The sequence below is a fragment of the Peromyscus californicus genome, unplaced genomic scaffold (genome assembly GCF_007827085.1).
Source record: "Peromyscus californicus insignis strain IS unplaced genomic scaffold, ASM782708v3 Scaffold_3__1_contigs__length_106647218, whole genome shotgun sequence".
Classification (NCBI taxonomy): Eukaryota; Metazoa; Chordata; class Mammalia; order Rodentia; family Cricetidae; genus Peromyscus; species Peromyscus californicus.
This window is the reverse complement of record NW_026294551.1, coordinates 27,117,933-27,142,775: the sequence shown is the minus strand read 5'-3', so window position 1 is coordinate 27,142,775 and position 24,843 is coordinate 27,117,933. Positions and strand designations below refer to the sequence as shown.

Genomic DNA, 24,843 nt, shown 5'->3' with positions numbered 1-24,843 from the left:
TTTTGGTTTTTCGAGACAGGGTTTCTCTGTGTAGCTTTGCGCCTTTCCTGGAACTCACTTTGGAGACCAGGCTGGCCTCGAACTCACAGAGATCCGCCTGGCTCTGCCTCCCGAGTGCTGGGATTAAAGGCGTGCGCCACCACCGCCCGGCCTGTCTCTTGATTTTTTAAATTTTATTTAAATTTAAGTTTAATCACCATTGCATGCATATGATGTCTGTGTGTAAGAGAGAATGTGGTGCTACGGAAGTGGAGACAGGAAGGTCCCAGGGACTCACTGGCTTAGCAGCAGGCTCCAGACTCAGTGAGAGTGTGATCATGATGTTGCATAATGGAACTACATGAAACTGATCAAAATAAGCCTAATCCATCTCACAGGGACCCTAATTTGTATCCTCCAAAAGCATGATTTCCTTCTCACATATTCTGAAATCCCTTTTTTTCACATGGACCTAATTTGGTTCAGTCAGTATATATCTATACCATAAATACAGATGGTTTTGTAACATTTCTATCAGTATGGTCCATTTTTTTTTTGTTGTTGTTGTTTAAACTTTTTGTTACAATAGATAATGCTGTAAGGACATCCCCCTTACATGTCTTTATACACTGGTAGTGGTGAATTCTTCCCTGCCTGGCTCCAAAAGTAGGCACACCTCAGAATTAGGAAAAGTGCTGAACTGCACTCGGGCAGGTTGTTCCAGATTCACGATGTCATGAGATGTAGGCAGCAGTGCTGGTTAACGCCAGAAGTCCGTCAGGTTATCTTGGCGTTAGTCATTTTGGGACCTTAGCCATAAAACGTATTTGTTCGTGTTTGTACATGGATTCTGGTGAAACCACGCCCATTAGCTTATTGATAGTCTTTACCAAATAAACTGAGACTCTGCATTTCCAGTGCAGGGTGGAGACTGGGAGGGGCAGTGGGGCAACAGAAAACCAAGAATGTCTCTTCTGAAAGAAGCCAGCAGAGTAGATTCCTCCCCACCCCCCTAGGCTGAGTAAATCTTTTAAGGTGATTGTAATTCAGTATATGCAATTGCAGTAAGTTCTTTTTGATGTATTTGAAGATTTTATGTTTCAGTAAAGTTGCAAAGAATTACCCACCTGTAATCCCAGCAGTCAGGAGGCTGATGAGTTAGAGGACAGCTTGGGCTACTTAGTGACCCTGTCTCAAGGAGAGATAGGTGGGGGTGGAGGAAGGATGGAGGGAGAGCAAAGGAAGGAAGAAAAAGGTTGGGAAAAGCCACTTGCACTTTATTGAGTTTCTCTATTGATAAAGTCTTATGTAACAGTGTTTCTCAGAATTAGGAAACCGACTTTATTCCTTTTAACTAGATTTCAGAGTTCAGATTTCACTAGTTTTCAGCATACATACTTTTTCCATTTGAAAACAAATTAAACTTTTAAACATTAAATGCTTGAACCTTGTCATAGACTAATTTTTTTTGAACTTTTTTTTTTTTTTTCAGTGCTGAGGACCAAACCCAGGGCCTTGTGCTTGCTAGGCAAGCGTTCTACCACTGAGCTAAATCCCCAACCCCAATTAATTTTGTTTATAACATTTATTGTATACATATGCATGCTATATATAATTATATGGATCTCTATTTAAACAAATGTTATCTTCAACATCAATATCTCAAAAATTATGTTTTAACATTCATAGACAGTTCTGCTCAGGGCAATTTTAAGGTAGGGCTAAAGAACTTTCTCCACCCTTGTGTTCCTGCAGAAACATGATTTATAATCACCTGTGAGTGTGGTTCATGCACAATGCTGCCTTTCCCGGTGTAGGCAGGAGCTCATCTCCAAGAGCACAGGGAAAATAGCCACTTGGGTTTACTAGGAGGTTGACCTAATTGAGAATAGTAGTCAAGAGTCTCTTATATAGGCACTTTCATTGTTAGTTAAGCATTTAAATATCTTGTGGGTTGTTTTGTTCCTAGAGCTAGTGACTGAACCAGGGCCTTGTGCATTCTAGGCAAGTGCCTTTCTCATTCCCGGCCCTCTCTGGTGGTGCTGGCCTTGAGGCAGACTACCCTTGTCTATATTATATATATGAAGCACTTGGTATTTCAATGCATGGAATCCCTGCTGAGGCTCGCTGCTGCTGCTCATCGAGACTCACTAACTTGATTTGAGTCATTCCATTAAGCAGATGAGTTTATGGCGAGAAGGAAGGAAATGGTAACATCAAGTAGATATGGCACTTTAAAATTATATTTTTATTTGTTTTTTGTGAGTGTGTTTGGAGGTCAGATTACAGTTTGGGGAGTCAGTTTTTTTCCACCATGTCGTTCTGAAGATCAGGCACAGATTTGTCAGCTTGGTGGCAAAGTACTTTCTAGGCCCTCTGCAAGAGTAACAAGTGTTTTTAACCACGGGGCCAGCTCTCCAGCTTTCAGATATGGATTTTTAAAAATAATTAATTTTTGGGCTGGAGAGATGGCTCAGAGGTTGAGAGCACTGGCTGCTCTTCCAGAGGACCTGGGTTCAGTTCCCAGCACCCACATGGCAGCTCACTGTCTATAACTCCAGTTCCAGGGGACCTGACACCAGTGTACATAAAATAAAGTTAAATAAATAACATTTTAAAAGTATGAAAATTTTTAAAAATTAATTTTTATTTTATGTGTATGGATTATTATTATTCTTATTAATTAATTAATTTGAGGCAAGGTTTTACTATGTAGTTCTCTCTGGCCTGGAACTCACTTTGTAGACCAAGCTGGCTTCGAACTCATAGAGAACCCCCTGCCTCTGCCTCCCAAATTCTGGGAGATTAAAGGTACTGTATAAGCTGGGTAGTGGTGGCCCACACCTTTAATCCCAGCACTTGGGAGGCAGAGACAGGCGGATTTCTAAGTTCTAGGACAGCCAGGGCTACACAGAGAAACCCTGTCTCGAAAAAACACCAGAACAAATAAAAAAGGGGGACTATATGCATGTTTTTCCTGTGTTGCCTGTATGTATGTCTGTATACTACGTGGGTGGCTTTACAGGTGGTTGGGAGCTGCCATGTGAGATCTGGGAATTGAACCCATGTCCTCTAGAAGAGCAGCAAGTGCTCTTAACTGCTGAGGATTCACTCCAGCTCCATTTGTTATTTTTAAAAACAGGCTTTCATTTAGCCCAAGTTGGTCTTAACTCCTTGTGTAGCCAAAACTGAGGGTGAACTTCTTACCCTCCTGACCTCACCTCCCCAGCACTGAGATTACAGGCTGCAGCCCTGCTCAGGGTCTCCTGCTTGCTAGGCAAGCGCTGTGCCAACTGAGCTCCAGTGCCAGCCCCACTGTTGTGGGGGAAAAGCTTCTTAAGCATTCTAGGAAACAATAACATAAGGACAACTTTGCAGTCCCATTAAAAAAAGTGTGTGTGGGGGGCAGTAAATCTAAAGTACATTTTCCATTTTTGGAGTCAAAAAGCAGAAAACAGGTGTGGCAATTGTAACATACACCATTGAGACTAATGAGCTGAGTGAAGTCCTGGTTTTGTGTGTGTGCTGTGAGTGCCTTGGGCAGAGCATAGCATCGGGGGTCTTGGACCATGTATTTCCCTTAAAGAACTCACAGTGGGAGACACAGGGTTAGAGAACATCAGTTGTCATCAAATGCTGAGGTTAACTCTGTTATGAACACGTAGGGAAGGAGAAGATCTGTCTGTCTGCTCTTTCCAGAAGGCAGGAAGCTCTTCCAGAGTTGGTCATGAAAAGCTTCAAGGAGAAGGTGCCGTGGAGCTAGGATTGGAAGGATGGTTAGGACTTTGTGACAGAGGCGGGGTGGGGAAGGGACTCTCCACAGAAGGAAAGAATGACATGCTCACACACATTACTTTGGGCTTCATTGTAATAAATAGTTTTCCTCTATTATCAAGTTTTAGTGCCCCATATGTTTCTAAATGATGATGTTTGGGGGCTCTCAAATGAAGTAATACTGGCCAGGTGGTGGTGGTGGCATACTTCTTTAAATCCCAACACTCAGGAGGCAGAGGCAGGTGGATCTCTGAGTTCAAGGCCAGCCTGGGCTACAGAGTGAATTCCAGGCCAGCCAGGGCTACACAGAGAAACCCTTTCTCAAAACTGTCATCCCCCTAACCTCCCAAAAAGAGACGTAATACTGCTTTGTGGGGGAAAAACATTATAATCCTAGCACTCAAGAGGCTGAGGCAGGAGGATTGTGACTTTGCTTCAAAAAACAAAACAACCCTAAACAACAAAAAAAAAACAAAATAAAAACAAGTAAATAGATAAAACAAAGATATAAACTCTTATTACAGAAAAATTCTCAAGTATAAACAAGTAAAGAGGGAAAGGTAAATTTAGACATTGGTAGCTCATGTCTGTAATCCCAGCACTCAGGAGTAGAGGTAGCAACATCCAGAAGATCCCCACAAGTTCAAGGCCAGACTGGAGTAAGGTCATCTTTCTTAAAAGAATGAGGGGAGGGGAAGGAAGGGAGAAAGGAGTAGACGTAATATGTCCATCTAGCCAGTTTCGGTTTCACTTACCCATATATGGAATGTTTTGCTTATGACTATTCATGTTCATTATACTTCCCGACCTACAGCCCCTATCATTAATTTGGAGCAAATTCAGATATTATTTGTTTAATAACTTAAGAACTCTTTTTAAAAGACAACTACCAATCTGGGGGTGTAGCTCAGTTGATAGCATGTTTGCCTGGCATGCTTGAAGCCCTGACTTTGATCTTCAGCACCACATGACACTGAGCATAGTAGCGCACATGTAATCCTGGTATTCAGGAAGTAGAGGAAGGAGGATCAGAAGTTCAAGGTCTTCCTTAGATACATAGTGAGCTCTAGGCCATCCTGGGCTACAGGAGACTCTGACTCCAAAAAACAAATGAAAAAGACAACTACCATTATTGTTAAGCTCAAAAACAAACTTTCTGATTACCTTTAATCCCAGCACTTGGGAGGAAGAAGCAGTCAGATCTCTGAGTTTGAGACCAGCCTGATCTATGTAAAGAGTTCCAGGCCAACAGAGTAACACGGTGATACTCTGTCTCAAAATAAAAAAGCAGCCCCAGGAGGAGGGGGTGCTGCAGGTGGATTAATCCTTTTAAGTCCCTTTAGGTCTCTAGGCTGGTTGATTCTGGTGCCTCTCCTTACTGCCCCTTTACAGTTCTTTTGTTGAAGAATCCAGTCATTTGCTGTGGAGTTTCCTATAGCCTGAATTTCGCTGATTACATCCATTTGATGTCATGTGACATACTCCTCAATTCTTTTTATGGCCCACAATTTGGTTTTAGCTCTCCATGCTTGATCAGATTACAGTTCAATTCTTGCCTGCCATGGAGGAAGATTATTTAATAGGCAATAACATGCAATTCTAACAGGAAACATTGTTTCTTTCTTGGTATTATTATCCAGCCCTTGATTAACATTGCCTAGGTATTCATTCATCAGGAGTTGCAGAACAATATGCAGTTGTATAATTCATTGATTAGTAGAATACTAACAGATGTCTCCCTTTCCGGTGGTGATGTCCTCCCTACAAGACTATCCCTCTCCAGAAGAGGAGAAAAGGAAACACAAGGAAAGCGCCTGGTGAGAGCCCCAATTCCTGCTTTATGAATGTGAAATACCCAGGGTGCTGTAAAAACTCCACGGTCTTTAGCCATGCACAGATGGTGGGTGGTCTTGTGCGTTGGCTGCTCCACTGTGCTCTGTCAGCCCACAGGGAAGAGTGTGGCTGACAGAAGGGTGCTCCTCCAGGAGGAGGCAGCACCAAAAGTGCCTGATGTGAGATGAGTGGGAGCCGTCCCAAGAGACATACTTCGGATTGAAAAAATTCTAGTCAGGTGTACTAGCTCATTCTGTAAGCCCAGCCGAGAAAGGCTGAAACAGGGGAATGCAAGTTTGAGGCCAGCCTGGGCTACATAGCAAGACCTTCTCTCTAAATTAATTGAGGATATTAATTTATTTCCAAACTGCACGAAACAACATCCATTCTGGGTAGTACTTAGAAATTCCATTTCTTAAGAGAAATGCCTGTCTCCAAAAAGAGCTACGTGCCTCAAGGTTTTATAATATGTAAAGTTTTGAGCTTTAAAAGTTATACCTAGCCAGGTGGTAGCGGTGCATTCCTTTAATCTCAGCACTTGAGAGGCAAAGGCAGGAGGATCTCTGTTAGTTCCAGGATAGCCTGGTCTACAAGTTCCAAGATAGCCAGGGCTACCTAGAGAAACACTGTCTCAAAAAAACGAAAAGAAAAGAAAAATAGGTACATTTAGGTATAATAAAAATCAGATTTTATTTATTCACATGGGGGGGTAGAGATTGAATTGTGCTTGCTTGTGTGTGTGTATACATACATGTGGAGGACAGATGTCAACCTTGGGTGTCATTCCTCAGGACCATTTACCTAATATTTTGAGACAGTATCTCACTGGGACCCAGCACTTGTTGATCATTAGGTTATGCTGTCTGGCCAGTGAGCTCCAGAGACCATCCTGTCTCTGCCTCTTTAGTACTGAAATTATAAACATGCACCAGCTCTTTTTGTTCGTTTATTTTATTATTTTTTTTTCAGACAGGGCTTCTATGTAACAGCTCTGGCTGTCCTGGAACTTGCTCTGTAGACCAGGCTGGCCTTGAACTCACAGAGATCTACCTGCCTCTGCTTCCCAAGTGCTGGACTAAAGGTTAGTGCTCCCACCAGCTTCTTACACAGGTGCTGGAGATTGAACTCAGGTCTCCATGCTTTGTCAACTGAGCTTTCACCTCAGTCCCCACAGACTTGAGTCTTGATTCTAGCAGAGGTTTGGTTTCATTATGTAATAGGTGTGTGTGTGTGCGTGTGTGTGTGTGTGTGTGTGTGTGTGTGTGTCACACACACACACACACATACACACACATATACATATAACAAGTTATCTAAAATAATGTTTTATATAATTTGAGAAAACTCATACATAATTAGTTGTTCTGTATTGCAGTATTTGCCTAACATGGTCCAGACCCTGGGTTTGTGCCCCAGTACCACATCCATATAGACAGAAAGAAAAGAAAAAGGAGCCGGGCGGTGGTGGCGCACGCCTTTAATCCCAGCACTCGGGAGGCAGAGCCAGGCAGATCTTTGTGAGTTCGAGGCCAGCCTGGGCTACCAAGCGAGTTCCAGGAAAGGCACAAAGCTACACAGGGAAACCCTGTCTCGAAAAACCCAAAAAAAAAAAAAAAAAAGAAAAGAAAAGAAAAAGGAAGAGGTGAAAATCTCAAATAAAATAAAAACTAAAGTTAAAGATAAGCATGATAATCCAGCATGGTACCACATGTTATCCCAGCACTCAAAAGGTGGAGCCAGGTAGATTAAGTTCAAGCCCAACCTTGACTACATAGTGAGTTCAGAGTCCCCCTTGACTACAAAGAGACCTTGTCTACATAAGGAAATGATAGGTAGGTAGGTAGGTAGGTAGGTAGGTAGGTAGGTAGGTAGGTAGGTGAGTAATTATAAGCATGGTGATGCATGTCTGTAATCCCAGAACATGGAAACTGAGGCAGGAAGCTTGTGACTTTGAGGCTAGTCTTGGCCACATAGTAAGTGACGCCAGCTTGGGCTATGAAATAAAAGTTTGTCTTTTAAATTTTTTTTAAAGAGCTGGAGAAATGGCTCAGTGGTTAAGAGCATTTGTTGCTCTTGTAGAGGACCCAGGTTCAACTCTTAATACTCCAATGGTGGCGCACAGCCTGTCTGTAACTCCAGTTCCAGAAGATCTGATGCCCTTTTCTGACCTCCTCAGGCACTAGGCATGCATGCAGTGCACATACATGCAGGCTAAACACTCATACACATACAATAAAATCATTCTTTTTTTTCTTTAATTATTACTTATTTTTAGTATGCATTGGTGGTTTTTTTGTTTTGCCTGTGGAAGGGTGTTGGGTCTCCTGGAACTGTAGTTAAGGACAGTTGTGAGCTGCTGTGTGGGTGCTGGGAATTGAACCCGGGTCCTCTGGAAGAGCAGCCAGTACCCTCAACAGTTGAGCCATCTCTCCAGTCCCCCAATAAAATCATCCCTAAAAAAACTTAAATAAAAATTTAAAAAATTAAAACCAGGCATGGTCTGTGCAGCTTTAATCCCAGCACCCAGGAAGCAGGGAGAGGTATGCGTGTGCTCGTGTGTGTGTGTGTGTGTGTGTGTGTGTGTGTGTGTGTGTGTGTGTGTGTGTGTGATCTCTGTGAGTTCGAGGCCAACCTATTCTACATCATAAGTTTCAGGCCTGCAAGAACTGCATAGTAGGGGCTGGAGAGAGGGCTCAGAGGTTAAGAGCACTGACTGTTCTTCCAGAGGTTCTGAGTTCAATTCCCAGCACCCATATGGTGGTGGCTCACAACCATCTGCAATGAGATCTGGTGCCCTCTTTTGGCGTGCAAGCATACATGAAGGCAGAATGTTGTATATACATAATACATAAATAAATCTTAAAAAAAAAAATGTTTGCTGGGCGGTGGTGGCGCATACCTTTAATCCCAGCACTCGGGAGGCAGAGGCAGGTGGATCTTTGTGAGTTCGAGGTCAGCCTGGTCTACAGAGCGAGATCCAGGAAAGGCGCAAAGCTACACAGAGAAACCCTGTTTCGAAAAACCAAAAAAAACAAACAAAAAATAAAAAAAAAAAAAAAAAAAACTACATAGTGAGTTCCTGTCTTTAAAATAAAAGTAAATAAAAAAGACATTTTTACAAACATAAGTCCCTATAGTAGCGGGTTCGTTTTTTTTTTTGTTTGTTTGTTTTTTTTCTTTTTGGTTTTTTCGAGACAGGGTTTCTCTGTGTATCCCTGGCTGTCCTGGAACTCACTCTGTAGACCAGGCTGGCCTTGAACTTACAAAGCTCCAACTGCCTCTGTTTCCCGGGTGCTGGGATTAAAGGCATGCACCACCATGCCTAGCTATAGTAGCAGTTCTTAACCTTTGAGTTGAGACCCCCTTTGGTGGTTGATTGACCCTTTCACGGGTTGCCTGAGACCATTGGAAAACACAGATATTTACATTATGATTCACAATAGTAGCAAAATTACAGTTATGAAGTATCAGCAAAAATAATTTTATGGTGGGGGGTCACCACAGCATAAGGAACTGTATTAAAGGGTCACAGCATTAGGAAGCCTGAGAACCACTGCCTTATAGGAACAATAGTTTGTTTTTTAAAAGTATTATGTGTGTGTGTGCATGCAACTAAGTGTATGTATGTGCATCATGTGTGCACTAAAGCCCTCAAAAGTAAAAGGTGGTGTCAGATCCCCTGGAACTGGAGTCCAGTGGTTGCTATTTTTAATAAATAGAATAGCTCTGTGATGTCCCCACTGGGAGATGATGTGAGAGGGGCATTATTAACAATTACTGTAGTTGGGTCTAGAGAGATGGCTTAGTGATTAAGAATACTGGCTGCTCTTGCAGAGGACCTGTGTTTGATTCCCAGCACCCACATTAGGTAACTCCAGTTCTAGGGGATCTGCCACTTTCTTCTGGCCTTTGTGGACACTGTACACATGTGGTTCACATACAGACATACAGGCAGACCACCCACATATAGAAAATAAAATAAATCTTGATGGGGGATGGTGAGGCATGCCTTTAATTCCAGCACCTGGAAGTAGAGGCAGGTGGATTTTTTCTGTGAGTTTGAGGCTAGCCTGGTCTACAGAGCAAGTTCTAGGACAGCCAGGGCTACACAAAGGAACCCTGTCTCAAAAAACAAAAAAACAAAAAAAAGGAAGGAAGGAAGGAAAAGAAATCTTAACAAACAGTTACTGTGGGAGAAACAGGCATTAACAAGAAGTAGAGCAGTGAGGACAAATGGCCAGCTTCTGAGACCAAGGGTCTGGGCTGTTCTGCTCACATTTGTGTCTGTGAGACATCGTACACAATAGGTGCTCAATAGATACATGATAAATGTTCATGAAATCACTAATGTTTTAAAGCTTAATAAACATTTTCAGTGGTTGTTATACTTAAATTGTATTTGTGTTTTTGCGTTTTATGAACACTTGTATCTAAATGATCTTAGATATTGGATCTGAAGGTTGTGATGAATTCATTTATTTTTTTTAAGGTTAGGATGAGGATGAGTTGTTTTGCTTACTGTAGAAATAATGCCTGTTTGCTGTAAAGAAATGAAAAACAGAAAAAAAAGAGGGCTTAGTGGGAGATGCCTCAAAGCCTTAGAGACCTGAGTTTAATCCCCAGAGCCTGTAAAGGAGTAAACTGACTCCACAAACTTGTCCCCTGACATGTACACCCACATATACATTTCTTGAACATACAATAATAATAAAATTTTTAAAAGAAATGTGAAAATTGGGGGCTGGAAAGTTATCTCAGCATCTGTGAACATTTTTCTATATAAGCATGAGAATCTGAGTTCAAATTTCCCAGCACCCCTGTAAGAAGCCAAGTGTGTTGGAGCATACCTGTAACCCCAGTGTTGGGGGTGGGGTGGGGGAGGTGGATCCTGGGTTTGCAGGCTTCCAGCCTGACTCCAGGTTATTCTCAAAGGAAGAAGGTGGAGAGTAATGAACAGGACAGCCAACACTTTCTTTTGGCTATCTATCTGTGCACACACACACACACCCATATACACCACACATACACCACACACACACACACACACACACACACACACATACACCACATACACTACACAAAATTAAATTTAAATGAGAAAATCTAGATACCCTCATCATTACTTCTCACTTCCATTTCTAAAAACAGAAAGGGAAAAAGTCATGTGTGCCTAGTTGGATTTTACCTTCAGGGAGAAGAGGCACCACAGTTACATACAGGACAAGCGCTTGCACTCTCAAAGTCCCCCTGACTCATGTTTTAGCCAGTGAGTCTTCATCTCCTTAGTCCATGAAGAATACTTACTTGACAGGAACTTTGTGGGATTTAGAGCAATGTATGTGGGCTTTTTGGTTTTTGGTTTCTTGAGACAGGGTCTCTATGTAGTCCTGGCCGTCCTGGAACTCACTGTGTAGACCAGGTTGGCCTTGAACTCACAGATTGTCTTGCCTCTGCTTCCCAAGTGCTGGGATTAAAGGCGTATGCCACCTTAGATCAATGTGTTTTTAAGGAATAAGGTCAGGGAAGGAGTGATTCCTTTAGTCATGTTTCTACAGTCAGAACTATTATCACCTGCTCTACCTGTATTTCTTGAAGATGTTACAAAAGGCAGTGATAGAAAATTCCCAGGGGCTGGAGAGATGGCTCAGCAGAGGACCTGTGGCTCTTCCAGAGGACCTGAATATCAGTTCCCAGCATCCACATCAGGTGGCTCACAAATGCCTGTAACTCCATCTCCAGAAGATCCAAGGGCACGTGCACACATAAAGCATTCTAATTCATACTCTCCTTCTCCCTCCGTCTGTCCATCCATCCATCCATCTCTCTCTCATGCACATTTAAAATGTATTTTTTAGTGTGTATGCATATTTTGTCTGCATATATGTAAGGACCTTGTGCATACCTGGTGCCTGCAAAGACCAGAAGAGGGTATCAGATAGATCCCTTGGAGCTGGAGTTTCAGGTCGTTATGAGTTGCCTTGTGGGTATTGGGAATCAAATCCAGGGCATCTGAAAGAGCAGCCAGTGCTCTTAACTGCTCAGGCTCTTTTCAGCCCTATACATAATTTTTTGTTTTGTTTTGTTTTGTTTTTCGAGACAGGGTTTCTCTGTGTAGCTTTGCGCCTTTCCTGGGACTCACTTGGTAGCCCAGGCTGGCCTCGAACTCACAGAGATCCGCCTGGCTCTGCCTCCCGAGTGCTGGGATTAAAGGCGTGCGCCACCACCGCCCGGCTATAATTTTTTTTTTAAAGAAGAAATTCTCATGGTTTGAGCTAATATAAGAATTCTTTGGTTTCAGAAAGATAACTATATTTAAAGATATTACAGCAAAAATTCTCATTACTTAAGGTTTTTATTATTATTATTATTAATGAAGACAGCAAGGTGTGGTGACACATTCCTGTTCACATCATTGCTTTTATGTTTGGCCATGAACTAGGTTATGTTATGACAAAGCAACTTTAAAACAAAGAAAAGTGGTCCTGTGAGATGGCTCAGCCAGTAAAGGTGCCTGCCACCAAACCAGATGACTGGTGGTGTATCCCTCTGGCAACTTGTCCTCGCCACATGCCAGCCATGGCATACACGCGAGCACACACTAAATGAAATAAATGAAAAGGTAAAAACAGTTTTTAAAAAGCAAAGTATGCCAGGCAGTGGTGGCGCACGCCTTTAGTCCCAGCACTTGGGAGGCAGAGCCAGGTGGATCTCTGTGAGTTTGAGGCCAGCCTGGTCTACAGAGTGAAATCCAAGACAGGCACCAAAACTACACAGAGAAACCCTGTCTTGGGAAAAAAAAAAAAAAAGTTTAAAAAAAAAAGTATTCAGCCAGGAGGTGGTGGTATACACCTTTAATCCCAGCTCTTGGGAGGCAGAGGCAGGCAGATCCCTGTGAGTTCAAGGCCAGCATGGTCTACAGAGTGAGTTCCAGGACAGCTGGGGCTACACAGAGAAACCCTGTCTTGAAAAACAAAACAAAGCAAAAAGCAAAGCATTGAAGTTTCTACTAATTGTGTCTACTCATAGCACATACATTGTGAGGGGTTAGGGTTCTCTGTAGATTAATACAGGTACTGTGTATAAATCACAGTGATTAATGTAAAAGTCATCTTCCCAGTGTTTCCTCCACATGATGGTCTGCAAGCCAGGAGTGTGGTCACTTACCTTGATGAGCCTTTGTTGCTCATCAATACCTTTAGACATTCCTGTGCAGTTAAAATATAAATGTCTAAAACATAAATGGGTGCTTACTAACAGTTTATCTTATATTCTGAAAGTAATTTCTTTGGGAAATATGAAGAGGTCATGGAATGAATAGATGGTTCAATACAGAAATACAGGTGTGTACGACTTCTTTCGTAGTGAAATGTTTTGGGGGAAAGATGAATAAAAATTCTATGTGGAGGGCTGGGGATGTAGCTCAGTAGTAGAGCATTTGACTAGCATGCACAAAACCTTAGAACTATCTCTAGTACTGCAATTAAAAAGCAAAAACAGGCCGGGCGGTGGTGGCACACGCCTTTAATCCCAGCACTTGGGAGGCAGAGCCAGGCGGATCTCTGTGAGTTCGAGGCCAGCCTGGACTACCAAGTGAGTCCCAGGAAAGGCGCAAAGCTACACAGAGAAACCCTGTCTCGAAAAACCAAAAAAAAAAAAAAGCATAAACAGGCCAGGTGGTGGTGGCACACGCCTTTAATCCCAGCACTTGGGAGGCAGAGGCAGGCCAATCTCTGTGGGTTCGAGGCCAGGCTGATCTACAGAGCAAGTTCCAGGATAGCCAGGGCTATACAAAGAAACCTATCTCGAAAAACAAAACAAACAAACCCAAAACAGGGTCTGAAGAGATGGCTCATCAGTTAAGAGCACTGACTGTTTTTCCAGAAGACCCACATTCAATTTTCAGCACCCACATGGCAGCTCACAACCCTCTGTAACTCCAGTTCCAGGGGATCTGATGCTGTCTTCTAAGGACTGAAGGTTGGGGCAGCCATCGCCCTCTTTTCTTTTGAGAGCCTTGGCTGACTTGTAACTCACTATGCAGATCAAGTTGGCCTCGATTTTTAGACATCTGCCTGCCTCTGCCTCCTGAGGGGATTACAGACATGCATCGTGCCCCGCTTCTGGGCTCCACCTACATCAGGCACACATGTGGTAAACAGACATATGTGGAGACATAAGGTCCATCATATAAAAGAAAACACACACACACACACACACACACACACACACACACAGAGGCAATGTGGAAAAAACTTTATATGTTCAAACATCAGGTTTCCTGGCTGAAGTTAGTCATGAGTAGTTGTGAATAAAGCAAATAGCCGAGAATAATTCTGTATACCGAGAAGAATTTACACCCCCCCACGTGTGCATACCCAAGGAAATCATTATGCCATCACAAGTCCCGCTGTTAGCCTCCAGTTAAATTTCAGTGTTAGGTCAAGAATAATGAACAGAGGCTTGTCTGTGTGTGTGTGTGTGTGTGTGTGTGTGTGTGTGTGTGTGTGTGTGTGTGTGTGTGAGAGTGTGTGCGCGCACGTGCACGTGTGCATGCTTTTTTTCCCCAGACAGGAAGCTTGAGCCAGGTTGCAACACAGGAGTGTGTTGCTGGCCTTCCCTGGCCCCTCTGCTTTACCTGTTATCTGGCATGTAATGAAGGAAATCTTGCTCGAAAGTCACAGCTCTCTTGAGGACAGCAGATGCTCCACTCAGAACGAAACTAGGTTACTGCTTCTGCAACATGCGGTGGTTTGCATCAAAAGCTGTCTTGGTCTTGACTTTGAGATTATCCCTTCTCTTTGAAGTGGTCATATTTTAATTTTAAAGTGTGTCTTAGTCACTGTTCTATTGCTGTTAAGAGACACCATGACCATGGCAACTCTTATAAAAGAAAGCATTCAATTTGGGGCTTGCTTACAGTTTCAGAGGTTTAGTCCAGTGTCATCTTGTGGGGAAGCATGGTGGCATTTAGGCAGCTGGTGGAGCAGTAGCTGAGAGCTACACCCTGATCCATATGCAGAGAGAGGGAGAGCTACACTTGGACTGGCTTGGGCTTCTGAAACCTCAAAGCCCACTCCCAGTGACACATTTCCTCCAATAAGGCCACACCTCCTCCCAACAAGGCCACACCTCCTAATCCTTTTAATCCTTTCAAACAGTCCCACTCCCTGGTGACTTAGCATTTAAATATATGAGCCTATGGGAACATTCTCATTCAAACCACCACATTCTACTCCCTGGCTCCATAGGCTTGGAGAAGTTGTGCCAGAAACTGGGATACCATCTTGCACCCATACTGGGAACTGGGCAAAGAACAAAGCATGTTTAAGTTAGCGTTGCAGAAAAGTGGGGGAAAAAATGAGTCTTGAATTTTTTTTTTTTTTTTTTTGGTTTTTCGAGACAGGGTTTCTCTGTGTAGCTTTGCGCCTTTTCCTGGAACTCACTTGGTAGCCCAGGCTGGCCTCGAACTCACAGAGATCCGCCTGGCTCTGCCTCCCGAGTGCTGGGATTAAAGGCGTGCGCCACCACCGCCCGGCCGAGTCTTGAATTTTATCACTAAACCAGAGTTGAACATACCATAATTCAAAAATGCATTCAGTCCAACTTCAAAAGTCATTATATCTATCACAGAGTGGTTTTAAATTTTAGAATTTTTCAAACTTTTGTTTTTTGAGACAAAGTCTCTCTATGTAGTTCTGGCTGAGGTGAGACTCATGTGGTTGTTGAACAAAAGTTTCGTCATAATAAAGTTGAAAATTCTTAAGTTATTGTAAACAGAGACAATCAGTACACACAGCTTGGATTGTTCCCTGACTGGAGACTCGTCTGTCCACCTGACTACTTGACAGTTCTCCAGCACAAGTGTCCATCCTTCCTTCCCTTCTGCTGGGTGCCGGCTGCTTGCTGTTGAAATGGGCAAGTTCATGAAACCCGGGAGCGTGGTGCTGGTCCTGGCTCACTGCTCCGGACGCAATGCTGTCATCATGAGGAACATTGATGATGGCACCTCAGACCATCCTGACAGCCATGCCCTGGTGGCCAGAATTGACCATTACGCCTGAAAAGTGACAGCTGCCACGGGCATGAAGAAAATCACCAAAAGATCAAAGATCAAGTCCCTTGTCAAACTTCATAACTATAGTCACCTCCTGCCCACAAGGCACTCTGTGGATAACCCCTTAGACAAAACTGGTTTCAACAAGGATGTCTTTAGAGACCCAGCTCTGAAACCCGAGGCCAGGCAGCAGGCCAGGGTCAAGTTTGAGGGACGATACAAGACAGGGAAGGACAAGTGCTTTTTCCAGAAGCTTCACTTTTAGGGATATCCATCATTAAAAACTAACAACAACAAAAGGAAGTGTCTAATTTACTTCACAAACATGATTAGATGAACTTGGATGTTTGAACTTCAGATAATAGAAAATCCAATTTAAAGCAATTTGAAAATAAGGAAAGTTTACCCTTGTCATCAACCAGAAGTCTTTGTCAAGGATTGGATGGACTCAGTGATAAAATTCAAGACCCATTTTCCCTACCTTACAGCCATGCCAACTTAATATGCTTTATCCTTTGCCCAGTTCCCAGCCCAGGTGCAAGATGGTGTTCAGAAGTAGTGGTGCCTACGTCTGCTTAAGCTTTTTAGGACAGTTCACGACATTTTCTCAGAAGTCTTTCAGCAGAGTTCCACATCATCCACAACTTGATCAGGCTACCTCCAAATCAATCCCTGGCAAGGGCATGAGAATGGATAAACAATTTTTGAGTCAGAACTCTGACACAACCTCTAATACAAGGCACTCCAGACATGGAGGCAGGAGAATTGCAAGTTCACAGCCCACCTGGGCTAGTGAGTTCCAGGCAACATAGACCCTGGCTCATAATAAAAGGTTAAAAGAGAGTCTAGGCTATAGCTTGGCTGTAGAACACTTGCAGCATGAACAAAGCCCTAGGCTCAGTTCCCAGTCTGAAAACAAACACTACACAAAAAGTAGAGTGAGATACTGTGTTTAAATCTAAAACTTATTTCCAAAGTAATAACAAAAATGTTACTTCTTGTCTTTCCCACCTGTATTTTTCCCATTAAATATTCAAGTGGACGTTCTGATTGTCTGTCTGAGACAGTCTTGCTCTGGTTGCTCAGGCTGATTGGACTCTTGCCCAAGCTTGCCTTGAATCTCTCTCACATATCTCCCTTTATTGCTCTCTGGGCTACCTTCAATGTCTCTGTTTCTCAGCCTCCATCAAAACCCTCTCTGTTCTGGTCAGGCAAGATGACTCATCAGGTAAAGGTGCTTACTGTGTAAGCCTGATGACCTAAGTTTGATCCCTGGAACCTGGGTAAAGACCAAAGGAGAGACCCGACTACAGAGTTGTCCTCTGACCTCCACACGGTGCAAACTCTCATGCACACATCATCATCTTGCTGGGCAGCGGTGGTGTGTGCTTTTAGTCCTAGCACAAGGGAGGCAGAGGCAGACAGATCTCTTGAGTTGGAGTTCAACCTGGTCTACAGAGTGAGTTCCAGGACAACCATGTCTACACACAGAAACCCATAACAACCAAACCCTCCATTTTCTGTCCCTGCTCTAATTTGGTACCCATATCTTCTACTAGCCTCTGGGTTTCTTTGGGTAGACCCGTGTCTTGGTCTGTTCCTAAGTAGACTGCTTCATCAAGAACATGGCAGCTTTCTTGGAGTCTCCTCTGTGCCTAGAACATCTTTTAATTTCTTCTGCTTTCAGATCTCTCCATTCTTCAGAACCCAGCCAGGTCCTGGGCTCTTCACACAGCCTTCCATCATGTCCAGTTCATTCCTTCATCGCCTTTAAATAATGTCATTGGCAATCATGACTTACTTTGTGTATATAGGGTTTGCTTCCTGACAAATTTTAAGTGTGTGAAAATTCAGATCAATACAGTAGTTGGGTGTGGTGGTGCGTGTTGGAGGCAGAGGCAGGCAGGTGTCTCTGAGTTTGAGGCCAGCCTTCCTAGTGTTCATAGGGAGTTCTTGTCTGAAAAATAAATGAATAAATAGCCAGGCAGTGGTGGCGCACACCTTTACTCCCAGCACTCAGGAGGCAGAGGCAGGCGGATCTCTGTGAGTTCGAGGCCAGCCTGATCTACAGAGTGAGATCCAGGACAGGCACCAAAGCTACACAGAGAAACCCTGTCTCGAAAAACAAAAAAAAAACAAAAACAAAAACAAAAATTAATTAATTAATACAGTACTTATTAGCAGTAATAAATAAGTAAAATATTCCTCTTAGACTTTGTGTGGACAGTAGTCAAAGCTTGTGCATTCACACCTGCAGGGATTGAGCAGGAAATATTTACTGTATAAACCCATCTTACCTATAGCTTTACCTTTATAACAGAAGAGAATTAAAAAGCAACTGTTTGGAAGAAAGAGGTGTGGGTAGTCTCACATATATGCCCCAGGCTGAGTGGCACCAATTTCAGTAATAGTTACCTCACTTACAATACAGTGATATCCAGTATTGTGTATGATTCATTAATCTCTGGGATCTGCAAAGATGGCCCAGTGCTTAAGGGTACTTGCTGCTCTTCCAAGGACCCAAATTTGGTTTCTGGCACACACATGGCATGGCTCACAGTCACCTGTAACTTCAGCTCCAAGGGATTCAACACCCTCTTCTGGCATCCACGGGCACCATATTTCTATATTATTCACTTAGACACACAAAACATAAATGTAATCAGATTTTTCTTTGGGCCACCAGCTCACAAATAATAACACAAAGACTTATTATTAATTAATGAAAGCTTGGCCTTAGCTTGGGTTTGTCCCACTAGCTCTTATAACTTAAATTAACCCATTTATTTTAATCTACGTTCTGTTACGTGGCTTGTTACCTCATCTCCCTGTACTTCCCATGCTGCTTCCTCTGCATCTGACTGGTGACTCTGCCTTCTTCTTTCCAGAGTTCTCTCTGTCTCCAGAAGTCCGGTGTGTACCTCCTGCCTGGCTAGTGGCTTTCATCTTTTCATTACACCAGTCACAGCAATACATCTTCACACAGTGTACAAATATCCCACAATACATAAATAATAATAAAAATCTTCAAAAAAGATTCATTAATCATAGTGTAACACCCCAGATCTCAGTATCCACCTCTCCTCTATGTTCACCTGTACTCTCCCAAAGGAGAAAGGCACCATTGGTTTGGTTTCCCAGCATCCACCAGGGGAGACCTATCTTTGGTGGTTTTGCTCAAGCTATTATTTTCTACTATCTCAGGCCCAGCTGTTGTTTGTCATTTAGTTTATACTTGAACTATCCAAGGGGTCAAAAGTACCATTTTTATGTGAAATACTGTGTTCCTTTCATATAATCTTTGGGTTGTTTGTGTTCAGACAGTATATTTTTTATTTATTGATTTGTTTTTCAATGCTAGAGATTGAACCCAGGGCCTCACACATGCTAGGCAAAGTAGTTCATTACCACTGAACTGCATCTCAAGCCCTTTCTAAGATATAATTTATATGCATAGAACCATTTTAAATGTATAATTCAGTGTTGGTTTTATTGTTGTGTTTAGTGTATTCACAAGACTGTTTAACCAGTACATAATTCCATAACATTTTCACTGACGCTGGAGTCCATTAGCAGTGATAGCCATACCTCCATAACTGCAGCTCCCACAGATCGCTGATTGACTTTATGTGTCTGTGGATTGGCTTATTCTGTTCATTTCACATAAAAAGAATCCTGCAGTGATGTGGGTGATTGTATCTGGTATAATGCTTTCAGGGTTTATCCATGTTAGACTGAGCATCAGCATCCCCCTGTTGGGTGCCTGACACTGTTTGACTCTATGGTCGTGCACGTTCCCCCAGCTGGCATGGGTCTGAGTGACTCTCACTTAGGGCTGTTAGGGATGACACTCCTATGAATGTTTTAGTTTTTATGAGTGTATGTTTTCCAGTTCTAGATATGTGCTTAGAAGTGGAACTACTAGGTCATCCAGTCTCTCTTTGCTTAATGTTTTTTTTGTTTTTTTGTTTTTGTTTTTTTTTAAATATGTATTGTGTATATAGTGTTCTGTCTGCATGTATCCCTGCAGGCCAGAAGAGGGTGCCAGATCTCACTACAGGTGTACAGGTGATTTTGAGCCACCATGTGGCTGCTGGGAATTGAACTCAGGACCTCTGGAAGAGCAGTCAGTGCTATCCAGCCCCTGCTTAACCTTCTTAGGACTTACCAAACTGTTTTCTAAATTGGGCCATTTTATATTTACCAATAATGTATGAAGCTTATGCATTTTCCATATTCTCTCCAACTCTTGTTTTACCTTTTTAAAAAAATTACAAGCCAGACAGTGATGGCACATGCCTTTAATCCCAGCATTCGGGAAGCAGAGGCAGTTGGATCTCTGTGAGTTCAATCGAGGCCAGCCAGGTCTGCAGAGGAGTTCAGGATAGCTGGGGATACTCAGGGAAAACCTGTCTTGGGAAAAAATACTTTAAAATTTTTAAATTATTATTATATTATGTGTGTGAGTGTTTTGCCCACATGGATGTCTGTGCATCATGTAAGTGCCTGGTGTCTGGTAAAATTCAGAAGATGGCTTTGGATCTTGGGAACTTACGTTACAGATGGCTGTCAGCCACTGTGTAGGTGCTAGGAACCAAACCCAGGTCTTCTGCAGGAGAAGCCACACACTGAGCTATTTTCTCTAGCCCATATTGTTATTTTTTGAGGCAGGATCTTATTTGTTCCAGGATGACCTTGAATGCACTGTAGCCTAGGCTGGCCTCAAATTTACTCTGTAGCCTAGGCTGGCCTTGAGTTGCTGATCCTCCTGCCTTTACCTCCTGAAAGCTGGAGTTACAAGTGTGCACTACTCGGCCTGGGTCCATTTGTTTGTTTGTTTGTGTTTTTATTGTTGAGTTGTGAGAGTTCCTTGTATGTTCTGGATACTTGACCTTTATCAAACTTACGATGTATTAGTATATCCTGCCGATCCTATGTGTTGCTTCTATCCTCTTGATAATCATTCTTTAGTGTACAAACATTATTAATTTTAATAAAGTTCAGTTCGTAGTTTTTCTTTAGGAGTTTGTCGTTTTTCTTTTCCCCTCTCCACCACCTCTGCCTCCTCCTTGTCTCCCTCTCTCCCCTTCCTCTTTTAGTTTGGCTCACAGTGTGAGGGGATGTAGTTCATCACAGTAGGGAAGGCATTTGAACAGAAGCATGAGGTGGCCAGCCACACTGTCTGCCGTCAGGAAGCAGAGAGATGAATGTTTTTGCTCATCTGATGTCCTCCTTTGTATTCAGTCTGGGACCACATTCCATGGGATGGTGTCACCTACCTTCCAGATGGATCTCCTTGAAAGTGCTCTCAAAGACATAGGTGATTCCAAATGCAGTCAAGTTGACAGTAAAGATTAATTGTCCCCTTGTTAGTTTGACATCTGAACACATCACTGTTAAGCCTTACTTCACCACTCCTCCTCAAAGGTTTATGTCTATCTCATACTGCAAAATGCATTTCACTCATCTGTAAAAGTTCCCAAAGTATTAAGATTGTAATATTGTTCAAAAACCCAAGGCAAGACTCTCTTCTGAGATTCAAAGAAATGCTTTAACTGTGAGCCTATAAAGTAAAAACCAAGTTATCTACTTCCAATATAGAAAGGCACAAAGTAAACCTCCCTAAGAAAATGAATCAGGTCAAACAAAACAGAAGCCCAGTAGGACAAACACTATCTGAAGCTTGGGATGGGATCCTGAGCTCCAGTGACATTGGGTAGCCCTGGTTTCAAGCTCTGCTGCAAGTAGCACACATAGCCTGTGTCCTGGGGTGGTCCCATTGTCTGTGCCTTTCCTTGGTAGATATCCCCCAACCCTAGCATCTCCAGCATCCTGGTGTCTCCACTGAAAATTAGGCTTCACTTGCTGTGCACTTTAGTGACTGACCCCAGGAAAGCCTTTTTAGATGGGTTCCTAGAGTAGAGACTGCTCTTCAGCAGTTTCAGTTCCAGCCTCACCTTGCAGACGGACCTCTCCTGGAACACTTTTCCTAAGAAGGTTGCTCTTCTGTGGTGCTAATCTCTTAAACAGCTCTCTCTGCACCTGCCTTGACTATATCCTTAAAGTCACAGCTCTTTTCAAGTACTATGCTAATCATCTTTTCTCTGCCTTCTCTCACTGTAGTAGACTAAGAGAAGTAAGCAGTAACTGCCACAGCCTGGATATCTGCTGTCTAAAATTTCTTTTTTTTTTTTTTAAAAGATTTATTTATTTATTACATATACAGTGTTCTGCCTGCACGTATGCCTGAATGCTAGAAGAGGGCACCAGATCTCATTATAGATGGTTGTGAGTCACCATGTGGTTGCTGGGAATTGAACTCAGGACCTCTGGAGGAGCAGCCAGTGCTCTTAACCTCTGAGCCATCTCTCCAGCCCCCTAAAATTTCTTTTTCAAAACAACTTAGTTCATTAATTTGAATTCAGTCTCATTCAGATTTTCAGGACATGGGAAGAATGTAGCCAATTCTTTGCCAGAATGTAACATAAAAGGCCACTAGCCCAGTTCCCCTAGACCAGACCTCCATTGGTTGCATTGACATACGGGTCCTCCAAACTCCCATTAGACTGGCCATCAGACTGCATTCTAGGGTTTCTCAGCCTACAGTGCCAACCTCTTCCACATGCCCCTCCCAAGCCAGTTGCCAGGGCCAGTGAACAACACAGTCAAGCTTTGTCACAGCAAGAGCCCCCTTCCCCATAGACACTTTCTTTGTGCCAGCTACTTTTCTCATTGCGGTGACAAAGCAGTGACTGAAACGTCTTAAGGAGGGGATGTTTGTTCTGGCTTAAGTTGGAGGGAAAACAGTTCATCCTGGCATGGAAGGTTTTCTAGCTGGATGCTGGCTGGCTAGTCACATGGTGTCCGCAGCCAGGAAGCAGATATACACAGAGGGAAGTGAGTGTGATGTGTGTCTGTGTGTGTGTCTCAAGGGTGGGATAGGACAGGATCTCCTGGAATGCAGGCTATGTGTGAACTTGCTTTTAGCATGAATGTCCTTGGACTGGTCATTTCTACTTTCCATATGCTGGCCTCTACCAGTGGCTTTCACTTTGTTTGTGTTTGTGTGTATATGCCCATGCATGTAGACACTCAGATGTTGATGACAGGTCTCTCCACTAACTGCTCTCCACTGCGTTTTTGAGAAACTGAACCTGGAAATTACTGATTTGGCTACACTGACTGTCCAGCAAGCCCCAGGGTCCTGTCTCTGCATCCCCAGTACTAGGATTATAGACACTACTACTGTGTCTAGCTTTGTATACATGGGTGCAGAGACTGAACTTAGGCTTATTTGGCAAGGATTTCACTGACTGAACCATCTCCCTATCCCTTACCTTTTCATTTTTAACTTTCCTTTTCCTTACTTTATCTTCTTCTCATTTACTATGTAATAGGGTATGCAGCATGCTATACATAAACCTCTGATCTGCTGATCACACTTCTAATTTCTTCAGAATTGGAAAGGGAGCCAGCACCCCGTCCTCTGTATAACACAGAAACTTGGCCTGTGAGGTTGGATTCAACCTTCACAACAGCCCTTGGGGAGCATTCTGAGAATGGGTGAGACCCCTTGTCTGGGGTCATAGACCTGGGTAGGTAGCATATTGGGGTTCTTGAGGCTATACTTTGCTTCCTGCCTGACGTCTGTAAAGCATGTGCTAACCTTTCTGTATACAACTTCAAACTTGGTCTCCTTTTATGTTGTTGTTAATTCATTTCTTTTTTTTAATAATTTATTTAAATTTATTGTAGGGGCATTGGTGTGAAGGTGTCTGATCCCCTGGAACTGGAGTTACAGACAGTTGTGAGCTGCCATGTGGGTGCTGAGAATTGAACCCAGGTCCTCTGGAAGAGCAGCCAGTGCTCTTAACTGCTGAGCCATCTCTCTAGCCCCTGTTAATTCATTTCTGACCCATATATGTGCTAGAGAAATAAGAAAAGTGGGTAGGGAGCTAAGGGGGAAAGACAGAAAACTTCAATTTACATGCTTTCTCTAAATATACACTACAGATAAGAAAATAAAATCTGCTTTTTTCTTAGCTTGGAGCTTGGGGCCTTAGGGACTCATTGGTATGTTTTTAGAAGTGGGCAGCAACCTGGAAACTGCATATGAAATTTTCTGTGCTCGTTTTTTGGGGGTGGAGAGATGATTTTTAATTTTGAAGAGAATCTTACAGTATTATAGTTGCTACTAAGAAGAGTTGTATGTAGGCTTGCTAGGAGGAAAAGGCAGGTGGCGACGTGTTAGCAATTCATCTTTCCCATTGGCTGTGTTGTGGGTATGTTATGGTTTGGACTAAACCTTCCCATCTGTTCAAATATTTTTGTTTTAGACTATTTATTTGTACTTGTTGGTCTAAGACTAGATAAAAAAAAAATTTCCCAAAAAAGGTGTTACTTTTTGAGATGCCAAAAAATTTTACTAGAAAGAAAATAACAGATCACCATCATCTCCTGACACTATTCCACACATCTAAAGTGTGTGTGTGTGTGTGTGTGTGTGTGTGTGTGTGTGTGTGTGTGTGTTTAAGCTATGTGGTGCACACCTGTAATCCTATTTAGGAGGTGGAGGCAAGACAGAACCCAAAATTGAGGCCACTTTAGACTATATAGTGAGACTGCTTGGCCAGCATATATGAAGACCTGAGTTTGGTTCCCAGCACTACTTAAAACTTGGAGTGGTGGGCCCTGGAGAGATGGCTCAGAGGTTAAGAGCACTGGCTACTCATCCAGAGGACCTGAGTTCAGTTCCCAGCACCCACATGGCAGCTCACAACTGTCTGTAACTCCAATTCCAGGGGATCTGACACCTTCACACCAATGCACATAAGATAAACTTAAATAAATTATTAAAAAAAAAAAAAAACTTGGAGTGGTGGCACCTACCAGTAATCTCAGCTCAGGAAATACAGGTGGCAAGAGGGGGGTCAGAAGTTCAAGGTGGGAACTGGAGAGATGGCTCAGAAGTTAAGAGCACTGGCTACTCTTCCAGAGGACCCAGGTTCCATTTCTAGCACCCACATGGTGGCCCACAGCCATCTGTAACTCCATCCCAGAAGATCCCATGCCCTTTTCTGGCTGCCTCAGGCACCAGCTGTGCTCATAGTACAGAGAGAGACAGACAGACAAAAACACCCATGCACATAAAATTAATAATAATTTAAAAAAGAAGTTCAAGGTCATTCTAAGTTACATAGTTT

At 42.9% G+C, this 24,843-nt stretch overlaps 1 protein-coding gene and 2 pseudogenes across 2 annotated transcripts in view; all 3 read left to right on the top strand.

The window, feature by feature from the left end:
• Positions 1-24,843, top strand: part of Znf652 (zinc finger protein 652) — a 61,738-nt gene that overhangs the window by 12,111 nt on the left and 24,784 nt on the right. Inside the window, exon 1 of one of the 2 annotated variants that reach the window (XM_052758449.1) lies at positions 2,715-5,570. The exons of the other annotated variant lie outside the window; for it this stretch is intronic. The gene's annotated coding sequence lies outside the window, so the exon portion shown is untranslated. Of the gene's footprint in view, positions 1-2,714; positions 5,571-24,843 lie in introns of those variants that run through there. 2 annotated transcript variants of the gene reach the window in all.
• LOC128122739 (40S ribosomal protein S27-like) lies at positions 5,594-7,137 on the top strand (annotated as a pseudogene).
• On the top strand, positions 13,216-24,384 carry LOC128122738 (60S ribosomal protein L27-like; annotated as a pseudogene).